This window comes from Clarias gariepinus, chromosome 4 (genome assembly GCF_024256425.1).
Source record: "Clarias gariepinus isolate MV-2021 ecotype Netherlands chromosome 4, CGAR_prim_01v2, whole genome shotgun sequence".
NCBI lineage: Eukaryota > Metazoa > Chordata > Actinopteri > Siluriformes > Clariidae > Clarias > Clarias gariepinus.
Window position 1 is genome coordinate 42,676,411 of NC_071103.1, and position 8,590 is coordinate 42,685,000.

Genomic DNA, 8,590 nt, shown 5'->3' on the forward strand with positions numbered 1-8,590 from the left:
AGTTTCATAATTCCAGCTTCTTGGAAGCGCTGACGTAGGTTCCTTGATGTCAGGATTTTTGCTAAAATCAGTGGGTTGTTGAAAAGTGGTTCTTGGTTTACAGAGAGGCACGGCTGGTCCCCCGTTCTGCTGATTTTCAAGAGTGAAGACCACACCTTTAAAACTGTCTGATAGAACTTTGATGTTTTGGATGTATTAATCTCATTTAAGTTCATGATGAACAGCTGTCTGTCGTATTTTAGATCCTCGACTTTTTGAAGTAACTGACTTGCTGTGTGAGTCCATGTTGTCTCATTCTCATAAAGCAGTCTTTGTGCGGTCTGAAGATGGAATGTTTTTATTTGGCTTTGTATATCAATTAAGCTCTGGCCTCCCTACTGTATCGGCAGGTAGAGAACTGGTGCCCGTGTCCAGTGTTGTCCTTCCAGAAAAAGTCGACCATCCTTCTCTGAATCTCGCTGACTGTTGTTTCCGGGGGGTCAAGAGCTGTGAACTTATGCCACAGCGTCGAGGCAACCAAATTGTTGGCGACCAGTACTCTTCCCCTGTAGAATAGCTGGGCAGGACCCAGGTCCATTTAGACAACTTTGCACTTACCTTTTCCACCAAACCCTCCTAGTTTTTCTGCATGTAGTTCTCATCCCCTAAATATATTCCCAGGTATTTAATTCCTGTTCTTCCCAATTGCAGGTTCTCTGGGAGTTTGGGAACCTGTTTTTCTTTCCACTGACCTGCTATTAGACTTTCGCATTTGCTCCAATTGACACGTGCTGAGGATGCGGCCTGATACTTTCTTAGGCTATTAGAGAGAACGTCTCGGGTTACTTTGCTGTAACCCTGTTTCCTGAAAAAGCGGGAACAAGATGCTGCGCGAAAGCGCTATGGTAAACGATTCCTCGTGACCGGTTGTGAAGCACGGTTGTGAAGCACGTGTCAAACACGCCAAATATTTTGGCATGTAAAACCTCAGGCAGGTGACATCAACCGATGAGGTGTACCTGGAGGTTATAAATAGGCATGAACCGGAAACACGCTTAGGTCAACTTTGTCTGACAGATGTCCAGTCACGCATGCAGTGCGGCATTGGAGCGCAGCATCTTGTTCCCGCTTTTTCAGGGAACAGGGTTACAGCAAAGTAACCCGAGACGTTCCCTTTCGAAAGCTACACTCGATGCTGCGCGAAAGCGCTATGGGAACGAGAATACCTCGTACATGATGATCCAAGATGGCGGCGTGGCAGTAGCACGCAGCGGCCGCTCCGGAGCCAAAATGGTGCTACGTTGTTTACGTTTTGTGTGTAACGCATTTATTTTTATACGTGTATGGATACCGTCGTGACTGGTGTCCGTACATACAACAGCCAGACACTTTTGTTCCTAAATAACCCGGGTAACGACATCCACGATGAGCTGCAGGAAAAGCTACGCGACCTCGGTTTGCTGCACGAACCAGGCCTCAAAGCCTTGCGTTGCCTGATGCCGGCGGCCGGAGAAAGGGTCATCAGACGCGGTGCGAGAGGAAGCGGAAGTGCGGCAAGCGGGCGGGAGTCTGTGCTAGGCTAAAAACATACCCTAGCCGGCCGGCTTTTCCGTCCATCATCCTATCCAACGTCTGCTCCCTGGACAATAAACTGGACTGCATCCGACTTCAGCAGGCTACACAGCGTGAGGTTAGAGACTGCTGTGTCTTTGTTTTCACAGAGACATGGCTCAGGGACAGAGTACTGGACGCTGCTATTCAGCTAGATGGGCTAGCCTCGTTTTGCGCCGACAGAAATGCAGCTCTGTGCGGTAAGACTCGCGGTGATGGCTTATGTGTTTACATCAACACGAAATGGTGCAAGAACTCTGTGCTAGTTTCTAATTATTGCTCATCGCTAGTGGAGTTTGTGACTGTTAGATGCAGACCTTTTTATTTACCACGGGAATTCACCACTGTTTTCATTATCGGAGTGTACATTCCACCTAGCGCTAATGCTAAGGAAGCGCTATGGGAACTGTATACAAAGATCAGTGAACTGCAAAATACACACCCGGATGGACTGTTTATTGTTGCTGGAGATTTCAACCATGCAAATCTCAAGTCAGTGCTTCCTAGATTCCATCAGTATGTGGACTTTGCAACGAGAGGGAATAACACGCTGGATCTTGTTTACACAAACATCCCCGGCGCATATCGGGCAGAGCCCCACCCCCACCTCGGCTACTCAGACCACATCTCTGTTATGCTAATTCCAGCATACAGACCACTCGTCAGGCGTTCAAAACCGGTTCTGAAGCAGGTAAAAACCTGGCCAGCAGGAGCCATCTCTGCTCTTCAGGACTGTTTCGAGAACACTGACTGGAACATGTTTAGGGAGGCTGCAACTTACGGCGCCTTCACTGACTTGAAGGAGTACACATCATCAGTGACCAGCTACATTAACAAGTGCACCGATGACGTCGCTGTCTCCAAGAGCATCATTTCATGTTCCAACCAGAAACCGTGGATTACTGCGGAGGTGCGTGCACTTCTAAGGACCCAAGACTGTGCCTTCAGAGCGGGAGACAAGGTGGCCCTCAGAACAGCAAGGGCCAAACTATCTTGGGCCATCAGAGAGGCAAAGCGCGCACATGCCCAGAGAATCCACAATCACTTCAGGGACAGCGGCGACACACGGCGCATGTGGCAGGGCTTACAAGCCATCACTCACTACAGGACGACATCACCTGCCTGTGACGGTGACGGCTCCCTCCCAGATGCCCTGAACAACTTCTACGCTCAGTTCGACAGGCAGAACGACGTGGCGGCGAGGAAGACCACCCCTTTTCCGAACGACCAGGTGCTGTGTCTCACTACAGCTGAGGTGAAGAAAACTCTACGCAGAGTCAACCCACGTAAAGCTGCTGGACCAGACAACATCCCAGGCAGAGTGCTCAGAAAATGTGCTGAACAGCTGGCAAATGTTCTCACCGACATTTTCAACATCTCTCTGAGCTGCGCCGTCGTTCCCACGTGCTTCAAAGCCACCATCATCGTCCCCGTGCCCAAGAAGTCTACTGTGTCCTGTCTCAATGACTACCGTCCCGTCGCACTTACACCCACCATCATGAAGTGCTTCGAGCGGCTCGTCATGAGACACATCAAGACCCTGCTGCCCCCTTTACTGGACCCACTGCAATTTGCGTACCGTCCTAACCACTCAACAGACGATGCCATCTCCACTACACTCCATCTTGCCCTCACAGACTTGGACAAGAAAGACGCATACGTTCGAATGCTGTACATAGACTTCAGCTTAGCATTCAACACTATCATCCCCCAACAACTGATCGGGAAGCTGAGCCTGTTGGGCCTGAACACCTTCCTCTGCAACTGAATCCTAGACTTTCTGACCGGAAGGCCTCAGTCAGTACGGATCGGGAACTGCACCTCCAGCACCACCACACTGAGCACTGTGGCCCCACAAGGCTGTGTGCTCAGTCACCTGCTGTTCACACTGCTGACTCACGACTGTGTAGCAACACACAGTTCAAATCATATCATTAATTTTACTGATGACACGACCGTGGTGGGTCTCATTAGCAAGAACGACGAGTCAGCGTACAGAGAGGAAGTGCAGAGGCTAACGGACTGGTGCAACAACAACAACCTGTCTCTGAATGTTAACAAGACAAAAGAGATGGTTGTTGACTTCAGGAGGACACGAGGCGACCATTCTCCGCTGAGCATCAACGGCTCCTCTGTGGAGATTGTCGAAAACACCAAATTCCTGGGTGTCCACCTGGAGAAGGACCTCAACTGGTCCCTCAACACCAGCTCCCTACACAAGAAAGCCCAACAGCGTCTCTTCTTTCTGAGAAGACTGAGAAAGGCCCAGCTTTCACCACCAATCCTGATCACCTTCTATAGAGGGACTATCGAGAGCATCCTGAGCGGCTGCATCACTGTCTGGTTTGGGAATTGTGCCATATCGGACCGCAAAACCCTACAGCGGATAATAAGGACAGCGGAGAAGATCATCGGGGTCTCTCTTCCCTCCATTGAAGACATCTACACCACACAATGCATCCGCAAAGCCAACAGCATTGTGGCTGATCAGACACACCCCTCTCACACACACTTCACACTCCTGCCATCTGGAAAAAGGTACCGAAGCATTCGGGCATACACATCCAGACTGTGCAACAGCTTTTTTCCACATGCCATCCGTCTCCTCAACAAAAAGGGACTGAACTATTAAACACACACACACACACACACAAACATTATCACTCAGCTTAACTCAACTACATCAATACATCAAAACATTGAGACTGGACTGACTAATCAACACAAGCGCAGACACACTGACCTACGCCACCAAACTATCGTACACACATCTGTAAATGCCTCACTGTTTATCTCTTTTGCACAATATTCATTACTTTTTGCACAAATCTCACTTCTTGCTGCTATGTTTTACTACCTCAACACCATATTTTATGTTCTGATATGTCGTTGTTGTCGCACTGTCACTTTGTTGTTGCTCGTTTGCACATTTGCACATGCACTTTATGTTGTCTGTTGTCTGTAAAACCTGTAGATAGTCTTTTAGTAAGTTAGTCTTTAGTTAGTTTTTGTTAATTTATGTTGTAATTTATGTTAGGACTATCTGTCTTGTCTCTGCCAGCCAGCTAACTAGGCCTCTTAGTTAGCTAGTTTAGCTTCTCTGTTAATTTATGTTGTAAGTTTATGTTGCATGTAGCACCTTGGTCCTGGAGGAACGTTGTTTCGTTTCACTGTGTATTAACTGTATATGGTTGAAGTGACAATAAAGCCGACTTGAACTTGAACCCACTCCGCCGCACTGCAAGTGTCTGGACCCCCAGGGTTGTCGTGTGCGCACAGTACCTCCAAGGAGTCCTAGACCCCGCAAGCCTGGCATCCAACCATGACGCCTGAACGATGTCTTGCGGAAAGGCAGCCTGCCGCATGCCATGTTTGGAAGCCCCTCTTGCCGGAGCAATAGATGAGGCAAGCTTCCTGGTTGAACGGCCCTAAGTATGCCACACGCCTCATAGGCTAGAGCACTAGCATCTTTAACCTGACTCGTCTAATGGCGGCCGACCTTGGGCCGCGGCCCCACGACATATGAAACCCTGCTCTAATTTACGGCCCTGGCTTAATGCAGAGGTGCGCTGTAAATTGAAGAGCATGAGCTGGACACAGCGAATGAAGACTTGCTGCTCCGGAGCTAACGTCGGAGGACAGAAGGCTTTGACTGTGGGAGATAGTTGGGTAAGAATGCAGAACGGCTTCTTTTTTTTTTTTTTTTGCAGAAACTTCCAGCACTGTAACAGTTTGGCACTGGACTGGGTCTACATGTTTTATGTCCTGGAATGTAAAAGATACTGAAGGACAGAATTTGTCCTGTCCTCCTAGGCTAGGGCACTAGCATCTCCAACCCAAGTCGTCTAATGGCGGCTGCCCTTTGGCCACGGCCCCAAGACGTATGAAATCCTGCTCTAATTTACGGCCCTGGCTTAATGCAGAGGTGCGCTGTAAATTGAAGAGCATGAGCTGGACACAGCGAATAAAGTCTTAACTGGTCCGGAGCTAACGGCGGAGGACAGAAGGCTTCGACTGTGGAAGATAGTTGGGCTGGAATGTAAAAGATCCCGAGGGACAAAATGAGGGACAAAATTTCTCCTTTTCTCCTAGGCTAGGGCGCTAGCATCTCTAACCCGACTCGTCTAATGGCGCCTGCATTTCGGCTGCGGCCCCAAGCCATATGAAATCTGCTCTGATTTAGGCCACTGGCTAGTGCGGTGGTGTACTGTAAATCCTAAGGAGCATGAACTAGACACAGTTAATGAAGTCTTACTGCCCCGTAGCTATAATGGCGGAGAACAGAAGCTTCGAAGACAACTGCAGAAGAAAGTTGGGTGAGGATGCAGAATAGCTCTGGCTAGCCAATGGCAAAGCCTAAGCACAATAGAAAGGCTAATGAGGCCCGTGAATAAGCCTGCAACTAAGGGGCGCTTTCCACCAGCCCCATCAGTCAGGACGTAGGCGAGGAGCGGCCACTTATGTTCTGAGTGCACTAGGGCAAAAGCCTGCGGTCAACTTTCTTGCAGAAGCTCCAGCACTGAAGCGGTTCGGCAGTGGACTGGGTCTGCATGTTTCGCCATGTCCTAGTGTAGTTTTCCACGCTAGGACATGTTAACCTCCTGACTGCTGGAGGGAGTATTTCAGGGCCAGAAATAGAGTCATCGTTTCGGGGTAATTGATGTGCCACACGAGCAGATGACCTCTCCAGTTCCCTCGCGTAACCCTTATTACCTCTGGGGATTGGCCCTTGAATGAAATCCCCAGGCACTTAGCCACCACAGAAGCGGTGAAAGTTACTTACTGCTTAGCTTGAACTCCTTTAGAGTGTTTAAAATGGACTTGACATGCGCAGGAGACAGCTGTGCCCGCATTGCAGTCGGATCTCACATGACACTCAATGTATGCTTTGTGTAGGAAAGAGAACGCTTTCCGTGGCGTTTAGACTCGATCCAAAAAAAAAAACGAGGTGAGCTACGATGACATGTTGATGCCGAGGCGCTAGCTCCATGAAGAGGGTACGAAGCTCTCAGCGCATAACCCTTGTTGCCTCTCAGTTGCTGGAGGGAGTATTTCAGGGGCAGAAATAGAGTCATCGTTTCGGGGCAATTGATGTGCCACACGGAAGATGACCTCTCCAGCTTCCTTGGGCTGGGCGGCCATCTAAGGTCGCGCTCCGGCCCCTAAGGGAAAAACGTCTGCCGTTAGCAACTCGCGACGACAGCATGGACCTAGAGTGGGACCCAGAGTCAAGGACGAGGGTCTGAACCACATAGAAAGGGTACGAAGCTCCCGGCGCGTAACCCTTGTTGCCTCTGGGGATTGGCCCTTGGATGAAATCCGCCGGCACTAAGCCACCACTGAAACCACTCTGGGAGCGTTGACGTTACCACCTCGCCTAGCTTATACTCCTTTAGAGTATGCTATAATGAATTCGGCGCGTGCAGGAGACAGCTGTCCCCGCATTGCGCTCGGATTCCACATGACACTCAACTTCATACCTCGTGTAGGAAGGAGAACGCTTTATGGCGTTAGAGCCCTAAGAAGTGAGGTGAGCTAGGGCGACGTATTGACGTCGACGGAGGGGTGGTGATGGTGGTGGCTGTTAGGTGTTCGGTGTCCTGAAACACGGCAGAAGGAACCCGAGCACCTAACACTTTGTCCTGAGAATACTGATTTTCCACAGTGCTTCGTGCTTAAGGAGACATAGCTGGCAGTAGGTTTCCCGCTGCCAGCCTCTCTAAAGGTGCACGAACTTTGACACCTCGGCTAGATGGGTGTGTTAGGTGTTCGCATCCTAAACATAGGAGGAAGGGACCGAACACCTAACAATTCACTGGAGACCGCTGCTCTCCGAAACACCAGTGGTGGCGGAGATTGAACCTCGGCCTTCTAAGGATGCTGGTCCTCTTCATTGCTTCGTACCTAAAGAGACATAGCTGGCAGTAGGTTCCCCGCTGCCGGCCTCTCTAAAAGGTGCAGCTCTCAGTAGGTCAGTCTGGTATGCCTGCAAAGCCATTGTGTGCAGGGCTGCACCAGGCTGACCCGCTGCCTGAAAAATCTTCTCCCACCAACGAAGATGTTAGTCTACATGCTTGGTGGGGAGTGTGGATTTTTCCCAAGAGGATGAGCTCCCAGGAGAGAGATATCCTGTGAGCGTCTCTCTAATCTGGGACATCATCATAAAGGACCGCGCTTTTATCCATGACATTGAAACAAATCAAATGTCAATAGCATAAAAACACAGGATAAATATGGCTTATTCCATGAAAGAGTTAACTCATGGAGGTCGCCAGGAGGGGAGGGGCCATCATTGAGGCCCCTCCTCCCCCGGCCACCCGACAGACACCTGTCGGCTTACCGTGAGCGTTTGGTTGATTTATTTAGTTAATTTATTTTTATCTTTACCGCGAATCGAGGTGAACGCGTTGGACCGCGCGTTACCACCTCTAACACCAACTAACACACCGGCTTATCACTAGAGGAGCGCTCTGGAGTGATAGTTTCCATCTCCGCGGAAGCGAGAGAGAAAGTTCTTCCCCCCCTTCACAAGAAGCGCCGAAGCGTGCTGGAGAAGTGGAAGGTAAAAGACTCATAATCTGGCGAGAGAAAAGAAAAGTCCTGTCTCGTGCGCCTCGGCCAGATTTGCACACCAGAAATGCGCTGTGGGTCGCGGTTTCACTTTAAGACGGCGAACCCGAGCGTGCGGGACTTTAATAGGGAGAAAATCGCAATACTTACCTGCTCCCTGAAGCCCGAGATAGCGTGCTCCTCCTCCAAACACTCAAACAGAAAACGCGAAGATCGCCCTCAGCGAGATATTCTTCTACACGGAGGGACGGACTCGTGTCTAACTCGGCCATCTTTCTGGTGAGGAGTAAGACACTTTCTATTTTCGCTTTCTGTTAAAAAATGCTTGCACACACGCACACACACAACATGGATCCTGAAGAGAAAATGATGTGAGGGTGTTTCTGGTTCATGCCTATTTATAACCTCTAGGTGCACCTCATCGGTTGAT